This window comes from Lagopus muta, chromosome Z, assembly GCF_023343835.1.
Source record: "Lagopus muta isolate bLagMut1 chromosome Z, bLagMut1 primary, whole genome shotgun sequence".
Classification (NCBI taxonomy): domain Eukaryota; kingdom Metazoa; phylum Chordata; class Aves; order Galliformes; family Phasianidae; genus Lagopus; species Lagopus muta.
The window spans coordinates 13,547,299-13,563,371 of NC_064472.1; the positions used below are offsets into that span (position 1 = coordinate 13,547,299).

General features: G+C 36.3%; 1 protein-coding gene and 1 long non-coding RNA gene across 2 annotated transcripts in view; one reads left to right on the forward strand and one right to left on the reverse strand.

The window, feature by feature from the left end:
• Positions 1-16,073, forward strand: part of GHR (growth hormone receptor) — a 996,322-nt gene that overhangs the window by 12,319 nt on the left and 967,930 nt on the right. The window lies entirely within an intron of this gene.
• LOC125686672 (uncharacterized) lies at positions 3,063-12,446 on the reverse strand. The gene is made up of 4 exons (XR_007373865.1): positions 12,120-12,446; positions 11,185-11,368; positions 7,237-7,330; positions 3,063-4,616 (listed from the first exon to the last, which is right to left on the reverse strand). It is a non-coding gene; the product is annotated as an uncharacterized LOC125686672 (long non-coding RNA).

Consider the following 16,073-nt stretch of genomic DNA (forward strand, 5'->3'; position numbering starts at 1 on the left):
CAGCTCTTGTATGTCTTTTCACCTTGTATGTTGCTCAATAGTAGATATGCAGTAAGTCTCCATTAACCACATTTTGAAGCTTAAATAGATTTTTTATTCCTAAATGTTACCTTACTCTGACTTTATAATTGAGTGCAATTATATCAGCCCACTGAGTGAATCATGCTAAGTAGATAAAACAAGGCTTCACAAACATAGCAAAGAACAGACATCTCCAAACTTGGACTGATTTGTGAAAATGGTATGAATACTATGGTGGCACAAGTCTGAAGTAAGCAGCTTGCTGAGAAACATGGTTAACTTCATCAGGTTTGTAACTCTAATTTTTACAAGTACCTGAAGGAGTGTGGACGTGCCAGGAAAACCAAGAACTCATTGTGTGATGTTTCATTATGTCATATGTGAGAGGACTGATCTTATCTGCTCACTTGTCCATCTAGTCTAGGTTCACTACATCCTTCTCTAAATAGGACAACTAAAGCTATCTGATATATGCAGCCTCATTAGTGCCTTGTTCAAAGCCATACTGGCTCCCTGTTTTTACTGGGTCTTTCCTGAGGCAGACCACATCACAGCTGTCCTTTTTCCAACTACTGTATAGGAATAGCTTCTGCTAATCTTGAGGCTGACTAATACATCGAGGCCCTTCTCCTTTTTAGTTCTCAATCTATATCTTCAGTCTCCTAGAACAAAAGATAAAGCCTGATCAGAGACAGATTTCGATGCAGAGGTTGGTTTTAAAATACACATGAAAGTGAAGTTATCTGAATATTGGAAAACTGAAGATATGAGACAGTAGAGTAAATAAATCAAAGCTTAAGGTTGCTATATGAGGGACTGGGAAGAGATAATGTCAGCTTATGTGTTCAAACATAACAGCAGATAAAGCAAGAACATTAGGACTAAAAATTGAGCGTATTTACAAATAATGTACATTTTCAACTTCCATTAGTTGCTACCACTATTCATACTTTGATTTGATCTCTTAACCAAACCAGATTGCAGACAGCAACCCCTTCCCATTGGGCTTGATCACCTTGCATTGCAAGCTTGTGTCCGTGTAGCTGTGTGTTTGTAAAGCAAATGTGCAGCTGTCCTTATCCATGGGCTCTGATGTGCCCTGCTTGTATAATCTCAGTACAAAGCAGATGCAAGAGCCAGAATTTTCATTAGTTTTAGTATATTTTGTCTTATTCTGGGGATGTAGCGTGCTTTCTGTCTAGATAATCATCTGTCAATTTCCCAGTTCAAATAAATTTGTTGCATGTTGTCATTGCTAGGGAGTAATGGGAAAAGGTTTTAAGCTTAAAGGTGAGGAGGTTTAGATTAGATGTCCGGAGGGAAATTTATCACTTAGAAAGTGATGAGGTGATAGAACAGGCTGTCCAGAGAGGCTGTGAATGCTCCATCCCTGGAGGCATTCAAAGCCATGTTAGATGGGGCCCTGGGCAGCCTCACCTAGTGCCTGATTTAGTGATTGGCAACCCTGCACACATCAAGGGGGTTGGAACTGAATGACATTTGAAGTCCCATCCAACCCAAGCCACTCTATGATTCTGTGATTCTACGCTCTGACCCTGTAAAATAGTGTCAAAGAATCTATATTGTGTTCTGCACTATATAAATAAGTTTCCTGTAAGTTTTTGTTTTTGTGTTTTAAATTGTTATTTAGAATATATCCCTTTTAGCAAGAATGCAAGATTTTGTGGAGATGTATGAGTTAAGAAATGCTTGCATTTCTCTCACAATGATCATCCAACATGAAAATTACCTTGTATTACTTGGTAACTAAACACGAAGACTCCTTTTAAACTGTGAAAATTATATCATCATGTAAAGATGCACAGATTGTGAAAATATACCACTCCTTTGAATTCAAGGAAGTCATGTATTAAGTGAAGGTCAAATCTGTTTATTAATTGGAACAATTATGTTATAATATCCATGGTCAAATAAAAAGAATTGGACACTACTGAGGAAAATTACTGGAGCCACCATCTGCATTCCAGGAACCTTGGCAGAAATCACAGTAGAAGTATACATCTTCGCCATGAGAAGGAATCAGAAAGATGTATCTTTAAAATACTTCATCTTTATGGAAATATTTTGGAAATTACCAGAAGAATTAATTTTGCAGGAAACAGGGCCAGAAATAATGATCTAATGGCTCAGGGAAGGAAATAACTAAACAAAAATGTTTAAGACTGCCGAACAGATATATTTTGGCATATATGATAGGCTATTAAAACAATCATTTGCTTCTCTTAACATAGCCATTTAAATCTTGACAATCTTTCATAAGCTGTTAAGGAACATACAAGAATTTATGTTTTCAGAGCAAGATATATGCTGTTTCAGTTGTTTATGTGACTGTGTGGTTACTACTACAATCAAGAACTTTACAGATACCTCAGTGAAAAAGTGTTGAGCTTCAGGAAAGTGAGAGTGGAACTGAACGATCATGGATTCATTTCAGTGCTTCATGCAGCTGAACCAAGCTTGTTGCTTTCCATTCCAGGCTTTTCGTTGTTTTTATATTCATCTATGAATATTCAGGAAGAAATACATTATTCCTGATTGTACGAGCCAGTCTGATGAACAGAATCTCATTAAACTATTGCAGTATTATTTGTAAGTTTAACCACAATTCAGTCTCATCATAATGACTTAAATAAACATAATTCTCCTGTTTCTTACACTAGTAGTCAGGAGCAGGTATTGTTTCTCTGCAGGGACTGACAGCCTCATTTCATGTTGTGTGCTTTATTTCTTTTGGAATAAGCATCTCCGTTAATCCTGAAATAATTCATATTAAGCTATCGGCTGTTCTGTGAATATTCAGGTTCTGAAGATTGTCTGAGTTCTGCCTGACACTAATTATTTTCTCAGTTTGTATTGGCACTTTGCTGTGGATAATGAGTATTTACCTTGAATTCCCTGCTGACTATGCCATGGAAGAAGAAGGAACACAGACATCAGTAGTAGAAGAAATATAACAAATTAACTACATTCTGTCACTGAATCAACTTTATTAGCATATTAAAAGTACTGTGACTCAAGCAGAAAATGGCCTGAATAATTTGGATCTGGTTTTTTAAACTGCAGCATTTATCATTAGACAGACTGGATATTTTGGTTCATGTTACATTTACACAATAGATGTTGGTGTTTTGTGTGAGACCTAGGTCAAGTTTTGGCACCATATACCTATACATAGCCCAAGTTTTGCCAATCATCAGTTCTAAGATTCTGATCTTAGAACACATCTAATTGCTTTGATTATGTAAAGACAGAATATTTGTATTACAAATTTACGTCAGTCTTTCTCATTTATTTCTTAATTACCTTTATTAAACAAACCTGAGTAAGGTAAAGAACAAGCATAATATTCTTGAGAATTCATACTTTTCTGTAGCAAAATGTCTGTATATAAAATATTGTTGTCAGAATGTTTTTATTTCAAGTACAGTTAGTGCTATTAGTATGGTTTTATATCTAAAATAAGTAACATTTATCTTCAAAATACAACTATTTGCTTTCTTAAAATACTAAGTATCCAGCTCAGTGTAGGTATTTTTCCAGCATACAGTCATTGTGTTTACTTCTCTAAATTGTATCCATTTGTGTAGAATATCTCTAACTGATAACTGGAGTCTAAAGATAAGATTATTATATTGAGTGAAAAATGTCAAAGTAGGGCTTATGAGATGGTCTAATTTTTGGCAATGTTATGTACACAGTTTTTAACATGATTTAAAACCTTAGTCAGCAGACACACTTCTTAAATCTCTGACTGAATTTATCACTTGCATAACTGAGCCCTATTTCTCATCATTCTTTTATAGCGCTACTATGGAGATGCAGATACTTTTGAGATGGAGAATGAAATTTTTATGTTCATTATTTTGCTACCAAAATAATTCCTCCTATAAATCATTTCCAATATATGTGATAAAGCCAGAACCAGAAATTAAGCCCTATTAAACTCAAATGGAGCTTTGCTGAATTTTATGTATGATTCCTTGCTCTGTTCTGTGTGGTAAGATATTTTATTGCCAGTGTAAATATGTCAAGCTAGAAAATCACCAGTCCTGTCCTCCAGAAACTCTGCCCAAGCACAAGTTTGACAGGAGAGAAGCTCAACATCCCTAATCCTTAAGTGACAGTAGCCTTGGATAATGCAAGGCCACAGTCGTCTGTTAACTGCTAAAGGATGGCATAAGGTGCATGTTTGCCTTGGTATGCTTACATCTAGCAACAATGTTCTGCAATAAATAACTTGGGTATTTATTCCACATACTTGTTAACAAGCAGAGCATAGAACTTAGAGACCTAGATGGAACTAAATGGAGTTTCAGAAATTGAGTACTTGGTACCATCTCCTGAGCTTAGCACCGTCTCCTTAGGCCTTACCAAACGATGAAAAATTGAGACTACCAAACACAGAAACTGATTTCAAGCCACACTGCAAGGTTCGCTTAGCAGTAGTCATGTTGATCTGACTTGCTCTTTGTCTCTCAAACAGGTCACATCAATTTTGATAGCAGAGATGCTGGTGAAGCTACATTTTCTCCATCATTTGGTGTGAAGAAGACACAGTATTAATCTTCACGTTTCTGCTCAAAAACAACAAACATCATCAGAAACAACAAAAAATCATCAAATAATCTGGTAGTGGACAGCTAGCAGAAACTACATTTTAAAAGTACTTCTTGTTTTCAAATTGAAGAATGATTCATATTGAAAAACATCTGTAAAGGTGGTTGCTTTAAGAATACACAGAAGTCTGAGTGCCTCCAAAAGCAAATTAGAAGAGATAATTCTCATTTTCTTTTAAATAGTATCAAGGCACTAAAAAAAGATACACATTTCATAATACTTTATAAATGGAATTTTTAAAACGATTTTATTCTCTGAGATACTCAAATTAGGAGCTGAAGCCAGATCAGTGTGCAATTTAGAATTGCATTATAATGTCTCACTTAACAATTTTTGTATCTGAGTTCTTGAATTTCAGTGCCCCTGAGAGTCTGCATCTGTGACAATTTAACTGACAAATAACCAAATGAGAAAAAAGAGGTAAAGTAGCTTAAACGTATCACCTTGGCAGGATTTGTAAACTGGCTTAGCAAACAACATTTCCATAGTTTTGTCTTCCTCAACCAAATGTTTGCCATTTTTCAGCTGAATTGGCTCATGGAGCAGCTGAGGCTGCTCATTGCAAGTCAGTTTGTTAACAGAACAATGCTGCCTAACCACACAGAAAGGTCTTCTGAGTTTCAAATACAAAAAGACAAGGACCAGGTTTCTAAAATTGTCATTCAATGGGAGATACTGAATGTCCTCTCAGTGGTGTGCTGAACAGCATTTTTCCTGTTCTTTTTGTTGACTGAAATGTTCCTCTACAGTGCTCAATTCCACCACCATCTGCTGCTGCTGAGCATGCCCTAAAATTAACAAGAAAGTAATGGGAGCAGGGGACAAGGGAACTGGGGAAAAAACAAACAATAAATTTATTTTGGATTTTTTTTTTTTTTTTTTTTTTTTTTGAAACTGGATTATTATGTTTGTGGGATTCTTAGTCAACACATGCATGTTAATTGCACCTAATTATGTAGAAAGTAGTCAAATTAGAAAGTGCAAAATCACCATGCTTAGCATTCAGGCAATTTCAACTACTCAGAAACAGCCACCCCCTTTGGTACAAAAGAAAAACAAATAGAAATGTGTAATTAAGTTATATATAATAGCATTTTTATCTATGTGTTTGTCACCTATTCAGACAGATTGATGTTTCAGGTTCTCAGTGTGCGATATAATTGAAAATGAGCCCATTTTCATTTAGAAGCAATGTCACAAGGTCAGAATGGCACAGTGCCCAAAACGATGTGCTCTACTGAGAACCTAGATAGTGTTGGGCACACAGAAAAAATAGTTAAATAAATATGTTTAATCGTATCAGTGTACATGACAATGCCAGAAATATTTACGAGGAACTCTCATAGTTGCCATGAGTGCATCCCATACACAGATGAGGCATCATCTCTGTGATCTCTGCTTCTTCCATTTTACTTCTTGTATCTCTTTCCCTACTCCCTGTACTCTTACGTACTCATGTGGTCATTTTTTCCCCTGAGAGACTCAATTTGTAGAATATTAATTCAATCTTATTTGGGTTTGCAATGAGTTCTAGCCTCAGACTTTTCAAAACAGAGTCAAGAATATGCTTTAACTCTGTAATATCCAGAAGGAAAAATCACAAGGGAAGAATTTGAGAAAAGTCTTCAAATTTGAAAACAAACAAACAAACAAACAAAAACAAAAACAAAAGCAACAAAAAAAAAGCCATGATAACATTTTTACCTGGCTTTGTCCTAGCGGTGGATTTACAGCAAGAGAGCAGCTCAGAGAAAGGTCACAATTATACCTGAGATACCAGAACTACACAAAAACCTTAATTATAATAGAATTGACTACAGGTCTGTATTTCATACCACACACCTTCAGCTCTTTCCCAATGGTTTGATAAAGGATCAAGAATCACAGAATCACAAAATCACAGAATCACAGAACTGTGGGGTCTAGAAGGGACCTCAGAGATCCTGGAGTCCAACCCCCCTGCAAAGCAGGCTCCCTACAACAGGCTGCACAGGTAGGCATCCAAGCAAATCTTGAATATCTCCAAAGAAGAGATGAGAATGAGGCAACAGAGGATGAACTTACATACAGGGAAAGAGTGGTGTACACAGAACAGTCTACTATTCTCATTTTTACAGATCCAAAATCAGGAGAGGGCATTACATCTGTTCTTGAGGAAATATTTTTATTTCTTTAGGAATTTTTTTATTACAGAGCAGTGTAAGGTGACTATATCATTTCTTATTCAAATGTAGGAGATATAATTCAGTTCCATATCCCAGAATTTGCTGCAATTCCCTTTTGTTTTAATTTTTTTTTTTGTTTTGTCATAGATGTAGAAAACATCTTATTGATTTTTTTTCTGTTTCCTTCTCCTCATTTGTAACAAATGGTAGTAAATCTGGACACTGGATAGTTAATGATTCACTGATAGGTGAGATCTTCCACAAATGCTATTGCTGGCCTCTAGAAAGCCATAGGATAATTATACTTGTGTGGCACCACTGGGGTGTTATCCCCTGTGGCAGCAACACATGTAGACACAGGTTAGCTGGAGCTCTTCTCACCCTGGGAAGATGCCAAGTGCTTCTCTCTTACCTCCTCCACAGATGCTCTTTGAGTGACTCATCTGGCAGCAGGGCTGCACATAGTCTTCTACTACCATCTGTATTATCCAGAAACAATGGTGAAGCTGAAAAAGACGTTAATGTTTTCTTCTAAAAATATAAAGATAGATATGCATAATGTAGATAAGGGTTAATAAAATAGCAGCTATATAGTGTTTATGCCCCAAGTGGCTTAGAGTAGAACACTGTATCCTTCTATGTATAAGGACTGGTTGATGGCATTATATTTGTCTGCATGCTGTATGTCTTTTAGCACATTCTTTAGTTTCTTAATGTATTTCAGTGGAGTTTTGTTATCAGCTAGATGTTTTTTTCAAGAGGCCAAAAAGAGGGACTGGAATGTGCTGTCTTTAGCTCAAATACACTGGAGAAATATTCCCTAATTACAACAGAGTAGTTCAGCAGTGGAACAATTAAAAAACAAACAAACAAACAAACAAAAAACACTTTTTCTTTTTTAAAAATAGACTAAGCCTAGAGAAAATGGTAGGGGAAAAGTCACTTGGTCTGTGTGGCAATTGATGAGATTGCTTAAGAAGATACTCTTTTAATAATTAGTGATTTTGTTAATTCTTAGGATGAGACCTAATTCAAGTAGCAACAGGCAAGTTAAGTAAGTAAAACTTTGAAGGAGAATTTCAAAGTCATAAAAAGTGATGTGTGTGTGAAAACTTTTACTTTGAACAGTGAAAGTATGGAGCTCTCTACTTATAGTCAATCAGCCCAGGATATGTTATCATCGTTGTCTTCTAGATGCTGGTGTTTTCCTCCAGCCTCTGCTGTTGTACAATCTGCAGTTTGGAACAGGAGCAGAGGGCATGCACAGCTTTTCTTTTTTAAAAATGAGTTGCACTCTGCAAATATTAACAGCGTGTGTAGATCTTCTTTGGGCAAACGCACAATTTTGACCAGCTTTCATGCTAGGAAACACCGTATCATTGAGTAAACAAGTCTACTCTGGTTTACTTGCCTGTCATAACTACCTGTCTGACTCCCCCAAAGAGGAGTTGCCTTTTGCACTGCTATAGTAGCTGAATAAACCTTCAATAAAACTAAGAGAGGAGTAAGATTAAGGTCTTACAATTATATGTAAGACACCTAACAATATATGTTGCACATATAATGTCTAACAATTATATGTTGCAATGCTAATATTAGAGTACAAATACATTAAAAGATCAGAGATAGATTAATACTGAGGAACCCAGTGAGGGTGGGGCATGAATGAAATAACTGTTGAGTTGTGCACAAAGTAAAACACAAATAAGTACTGAAATTAACAAAATCGGATACATCCTGCACAAAAAGAAGTGAAACATTATTTAGTTCTCCCTAAAATGAACACTCTATGAAAGATAATCTACTTTATTTATCTGTGACATAATTAATAATGCTGTCATCAGGCATGGAATGTGTGGATCTGAGTTCCTAAGTTTCTCTTGTGCTAAATAGTGATTAATTCATCCCTCCCCATGACTCCTCTCCCTGGCCCTGTCCTCAGCAAAATTGCAGAAAAAGAATAAGGTTTGTCAGTAATTGTTTCTATATTTTACATATTATGCGACCTTTTAAAGACAAGTCTCTGATTACCCATTTGAGAAGAATATTATTAGGGAGGGGAGGAGTATATTTTTTTTATTGGCCTTTGTTGCCTAAAGTGAAGAATTTGTGTTTCCACTACAATTTAGGAATGGATCAAATCTGCTGAAGAGTATTGATCTCACACTCTTTTTTTTTTTTTTTTTTCCCAAATAAAATTCCAAGAAATGTGTGATTGTGAACTAGAGAATATTTGGTTCAGATTATGTCCAAGAAAACTCGTTAATTAATGTGACTGAACAAGGGAAGAAAATGGAGGGAAAGACAAAACTGTGTATTAGTTGAAGGCATTTTACTGAAAAATATTACCCTAAAAGGCAATCCAAAGGAGAATTGAACCCTACATCATTAAAAAAAAAAGTCATATAGACACAAGCAGTATTTCTAAAAATTATTCTGCATGAATAATGATTGTAACCAGTATGTTTTCTAAATTTATAATTATGAACCCATAACTTGAATGATTATTTAATATTATCTGGGGAAACACCATCTATACTTATTCCTCTGTAAAATGAGAAAATGCAAAATATATAAATCCACTAATATCCATTTGAGATATACTTATTTCTAGAATTATAGCAGGGTCAAGGCAAATTTTATTCTAAGATACAATGGCATAAACTTATAGCAATTGTTCTGTGAAAAAATCCAGGGAAGAATAAATAAAGCAGCAATTGCAAATGAAATACTGGAAATGATTATGTTTTGTATCATACGGAAATAGCTGTCAGCTGGATGGCTCAAAGTCAAATGATCTAAGTAAATCATAATAATAGTAATATTTATAACTGCTAGAGATTGAAAGTTCACATGGTTGTTACAATTAGTAATGATATATGGTACATTACTAAAGAGACATTTTGTATTTCTCTGTCAAAGGCAAAGATAGTTCAGGTGAAGATTTTTATCGGTTACATAGGATGGTTAGTTGATTTATGAAATGGCTGTGATTTTCTTGCAAAATACCACAAAATACATCCTGTATGTTTTCCCATGGCCCCTCTCTGCCCTATGTCTTTGTATTTTTATGTCTCAAATTTTAAAATTGTTTGTTGTATGACAGTTCAAATGTCTTTAAACTATGTTGAGATGGTTGCAAAAATTAAAACAGGATATTGACTTTGCTATATTCTTGCCTTTCTTGTGTTACATTTTGTTAATGTGACTTAAAATGATTTTTCAGTTTTCAGAACTTGCACAGAGTATTAAATGATAAATTAGCAGATTATATTTATCTTCTAGCTAACTTTCAGAGACTACCGCAGGCTCAAAATTAGATGGATGCAATCACATTGTGAATTCTGTGCAACATTCCACTGCCTGGATTACATTATTTATAAGCCATTCAAAGTAAAATTTAAAAACAAGTGAGTACAAATCAACACATTCCAGATGGTTTTCCAATTGTAAAGTCTCCAAATAGCTTGTGTTGACAGTGAGTGACTGAGTTAGAACCGTAATTTGCTCTGGCAAGAACATTTAAGTGCATCCCACACACCCCATCACTGGCAGAGATAAAGACTCAATGAAATTTTTGAGCTTAATCAATTTACACACCCACATCTGCCTGCGGACAGAGCAGAAGCTACCATCTGGCTTTGAAGAAGACCGAGCATGCAGGATTTCCTGACTTCTCCCTAGCAGAACACCTGCCCTGACTTGCTCAATGCCCTTGCAGGCTACATGGCAAGATCAGCAGGGTCAGAACACAAGCACAAGAGTGCTATTATTCTTGCCTTTAAAATGCTGCCTGGAACAGCACTGGCTGCTGCCAGCCTTTCCTGATGATGTTGACATACTGCTTGAGGGATCAGTTGGACCTAGGACATTTCCAGAATGGTAAAGTCCATCTGTTTGGATCAAGAAAAGAGCTTAGCCATACAGAGAAATCTTGTGCAATGTTTTATCTCTGAGATGGAGACGAATTTTACTCAGAGTAGTTTACTAATATGTATATTTTCCTAAGCAACTTGCTCTAGATATCCTTGCTTGAGCAGGGGAGTTGGAGCAGGGGAGTTGGACCAGATGACCTTCAAAGTCATCTTCCAATTTCAATTATTTTGTGACTCCATGAAAAGTAAATACTAAATGTAGGAAAGTATACGTATCTGCAAATACATAGATAGATAGATAGATAGATAGATAGATAGATAGATAGATAGATAGATAAATAGATATCTGCTATATAAAAGGTATCAGGCAGTACTCTGTAATCCTGAGACCAAGTGCTGCAACTAGTATCTGTGTGGTTTCTGCAGCTAGTAGCTGTATACCTACAGAATAACATCCCCTCTACTCTATGGTGGTGAAGTCTCACCTGGAGTATGTTGAGTCCACAGCATAGGAGAAACATAGACCTGATGGAGCACATCCAGAGGAGGGTCATAAAAGTCTTCCATGGAATGGAACACCTCTCCTACAAAGACGGGCTGAGAGAAGTGGGACTGTTCAGGCTGGAGAAGAGAGGGTTCTCAGGTGATCTGGTAGCAGCCTTTCAGTATCTGAAGGGGAGCAACAGGAAAGAAGTGAACAGACTCCTTAGCAGGGTCTGTATTGATGGAAGAAGAGGAAATAGCTTTAAGCTTAGAGAGGATAGATTTAGGTTGGGTATAAGAAAAAATATTTTACAGTGAGGGTGGTGAGGCATTGGAATGGGTTACCTAGTGTTGTGGTTGATGCCCCATCCCTGGAGACTTTCAAGGCAAGGCTGCATAAGGCCCTGCGCAACCTATCTAGTTGTGGTGTCCCTGTACATTGCAGGGGAGTAGGACTAGATGGCCCTCAGAAGTCCTTTACAACTTTAAGGATTCTATGGTTCTATGAACTCTGGATCTCTTCTGGGTCCTGTGTGGTGGCATTACATAAATAAAGTTTAAAGTGTCTGAAAGAACATAAGAGCTTTGTTGCGGGCTGCCAGAAGGATGTGTTGCAGAAAATGGTTAAATACCTCTGTGGTCTGTATGGTCTGTAGCATAATGAAACTTCAGAGCTTTGAGGATTCAAAATGCTAGAGAGAGCCAAGCTCTCCATTGTGGCCTCGGAAGCAGTCCTTAGAGTGGGTTACTTTCAGAAGTTTATATAATAATTGCATGGAGCAGAAGAAACTGGGCTACTCAGGTGAACAAGAAAGGCTCAGCATTTGATAACAGCTTTGATTTAACAGCATCAACACATCCAAAGTGACATGTGTTGCAGTGAAATAACCACAAGCATTGACAAAGGGAAAATGTTCTGTGTAGCAGTGTTACTCACAGGATTTCTTCCTTTCCCAAGTAGTGTCGTCATGCATCTGAGTTTCCCAAGACTTGACTTCTTTTCCAGGAAGGCTTTGAAGTTTTCAATTATTTATTGAAACCTACAGTGGCTGTGTTGGAGCAGTAATATCTTCTTGGCTGCCAGATACCTGGTATCATCACATAGATCCGGGACAGTTTGCCATCTCAGCTTGTACAAAAGTAGAGAGAGTAGTTGGATGCTTCCAAGAAATGCTGGCTCTGCAGCACAAGTGCTGCATGCATCTGCATATGCAAAATCCTCCTGGCAGACTCCAGCTCCCAGAAAGCACTAAGTATTCTGGAGAAAAAGCTATGGCAACCCTGTTCTCAGTGAGATGGAACAGTGATTGATGAGCATGCCTGATGCCTTAATCTTCGCATATGTTAGCTGTTTACTGTTTATCTTGATGTAATTAACTGAACGGTCCCCATAATGGTTCATTTAGTGTCATGAGAATTGGTATCTTCTTCTCCTATCAGTTGCAGCTGTCCTATTCTAGTCTGACTCCAGTGTACATGCTGTACTTGCAGTGACTCACATGCAGAAAAATGTCGTAACCACATGAAAACTCAGAACTGACCTAGAGAAGGCATGCAGATGCATTTAGATATGTGAATGGTAACTGATACTTAAAGCAGGACAAAACAGCACAAAAAACCAAAAGTCCAAATAGTCCAAGCTAGTACTAGAAGTCACTGTGAGCAAGCTGGGCTATCTATACTCAGTAAGAATAAATGACCTGCTGGGTACAGATTCTCCTGCCAGAAAAACTGTTCTAGAACTAAGTTTGTGGTGAGGTGGATAATGTTACAACTGTTCTCAGCACAGCTCCTGTGAATGAGTCTCAGATTTGAAATTGATTACAGAGTTGACTTTTTCTACTAGATGCTGAAAACATTCTCTCTTCATTATTTCTAGAAAATAATAAGCATTCTAGGGGGCTAGGGGACTATCAAAAATAAGTCCACCAAATTTTATTATCCTTTTTTTTTTTTTAATGAAAAGTTCATTTGTATTTTCAGGTAACAGCAGATGGTCATTTAGAAGCAAGGACTCATGGGTAATCTATTTCTTCTTCAAATGGCAAAACAGTCTTTCCAACGTTATTCAGGACTGCTTGCAAATTCATGCCTCATGCAACTCAGCCTAATCCAGTGTGAAACCTGATTTCCAACTATAGAGGGCAGGTGAGGATTATAAAGCCGTGGATGGATTTGTGCATTTAGCTTGAATGCTGACAAGAGGTTGTTTCTTATTTTGACCCAGGCCAGAAGTTTTTTTTCCAGCAGTAATTCACACGGTCTCCCTTCGCTGAGAAATGACCTTTTAATTTTTTGTAATGCATTAGGAGTTCAAATTTTAAGATAAGAAAAAGGAAGCACAGGTTAGAGTTGCTTTGTAGATGGAAACTAACGTCAAATATTAGTGTTGAAAGTTATATAAAAGAAAAACTATTTTTGATGTTTCTTCCTTCCCTTTATGTTTTTTCCACCAGAGTTGAACCTATGTCAACATTCTTCAGTTTTAACAATTCAGCCATTCAGCCCTGGTTGATGTATGGCACATAGTTTCTCTTTGTCTCACACCAGTGTATTATGTTTACTGGTGTGCTGTATCTACAAATACTCTGGTCCAAAGATTTGCAAAGTGCTGCTCTCATACATAAGGCAGAATATGCAGATATGCAAGTGGCAGAACTCTGCAGATAGATGCAGTCAGGCTGCTGAGTGGAAAAGAGGTACTGCATACATTTACTCAGCTCTTTCCAAATGGTAACAACAGTTATTTTGGAACAATTACAAACACTGTATTTAGGGGAAGAGTGAAATCAGCAATCAGTCAGGGCTCACAGAAGCTTTTGGTATCTTAAAGTTTAATTTAGTAAATAGCTTCTATCCAGCATGGAGTTGAAAAAAAAAAAATGCACTTTTAGATAACGTGGAAACTGATGCATAAATTAACTAATGTAGTGGATGGGATTAATTCCCAAAAGAGAGGGAAAAAAGAAGTTAAAAATATACAGAGGAATTTTTAAACTGGTATTGGAGGTAAGGTGATAATGGTATAAGAAAGCAGGTTTATACATTTTCCTGTTATTGTATAACCTTTTTTGAAGGTCAAAAAGCCATAACCAGGTAAAATTATCTTGTTTGGAATTTTGGTTAAAATATTAACTTTTCATAATGTTGGTGAATCAGATAAAAGGAGAAGTTTTCAGCTACACTCCAGATTCATTTAAACTAAAACTAAAACTGGAAGTAAATTTTATAACTTTTTTATTTAACATTTTTTGAAGAAAGAATGAGGAAGAAAAGCTGCAATAAAATCCATTCTTTTCATGCTAGATGACTGTGCTTTCAATATTTTTAGCTAAATAAGTTGTATTAATCTATGATCCCTGCAGATGGTCCTATTAAAATGTCTTTCTAAAATTGTTTTTATTATGATAGTCTCATGTTACGATGACAATATGTAGAAAATTATTATATGAAAATTATTATACAAAGTATGTTTGGATTTATTATCCTCATAGAGTCTAAATATAATAAGGTTTATCCAGAAAGGGCTGCAGTTTCATATCAAATATATGTCCATTTGATGACTGGTAGAGACACTGTGTCAATAAATTAACAGTTCTTATTTTCTAAACACAGATTGATGAATTTCCAGATACGTAAATGCAATTCTGTATTTACTGCAAGTGTCCATGAGTACATTTGCAAAATTGCATAGGGACAAATTAGATCTTTGGAACAGATTAGAACAATGGTTTCTTTCATGGAATTTTCCTGTCATTAGCAAAGCTTAGATGCTAAGTTCTTACACATGTAACTTCCAGAGTCAGCACATACAGACAGTCCCAGTGTTTTGAGAAGAATGATTCAGCAGCTCCAAATATATTAGTTGATCAAGTACTGGAATAGCATGGCAGTTACCTGCAGTGAATGCATTTCTGAGAGCAGCAAGACAATTGCTAGCCAACCTAGTTTTCTTCTGTGAGTATTATAACCTTATTTTCCTCTATTACCTCTTGCTAAACACATAGGTTTACCAACAATTCATGGATCAAAGAATTTAGTTGTTTTGTTTTGGTTTGGTTTGGTTTTTCTTTTTTGTTTGTTTTTTTTTGTTTGTTTTTTAACCAATTAAACAAAGCTTAATTACAAGCAAGTAAAAAAAGGAGACTGAAAAGAATCTTTTCCCTCCTTAGGTTTTCCACAAGAATCACTGATACTATCCAGACTGGTTTTTTCCTTCTGATCCTACAATTTTTATTTGGATTCAATGTTTAAAGTTGTTATGCCTCAATAAACAAAAATTGTGACTAGTGCAAACATATTTTTTCATTATTTTATGATTGTTGTCCTTCTTTCATCACAATCCTTCTCCTTATATTCATTTATTTATTTATTCTCTTTTCAATGTCAAAAATGCATAGGAGGAGTTGAGAAGTGCACAGGGAAATTTACGTGCAATATGGGACCACGTAAGGCAATGTACATCCTACTTTAATACCAGGCAGGTTCCTTATCCAAAGCATTGGCCAGTTAGCATTTTTCTGGTTAAGGAAGTTTCTTCTTGAGTGCGTACCTTTTGCCCCTGCAGCCAAAGTAAGCAGCTGAGGACATCTGAGCTCACAGTACTACTGCAATCAACAAACAGAGTTTGGGAATCAGCTTCAAACTTGCATTTGCAACGTTATTGAGAGGACTGAAAAACACAGTGTACTCTGGAGTCAGAGTTTTATGTGATCTGGAGATTTACCTTGTCAGAAAGCAAAGAGATGAAAGGAAGAAGCAGGTGTTCGGCTTCTTGATGACACCAGATGTTTAATTTAGTTTATCTCATTTTAGGGAGCTCTAACAATCATACGAGTACTTTACTGTGAAAACTGGGTTAAAAATCACAGTAAAACATCCTGGTTTGACA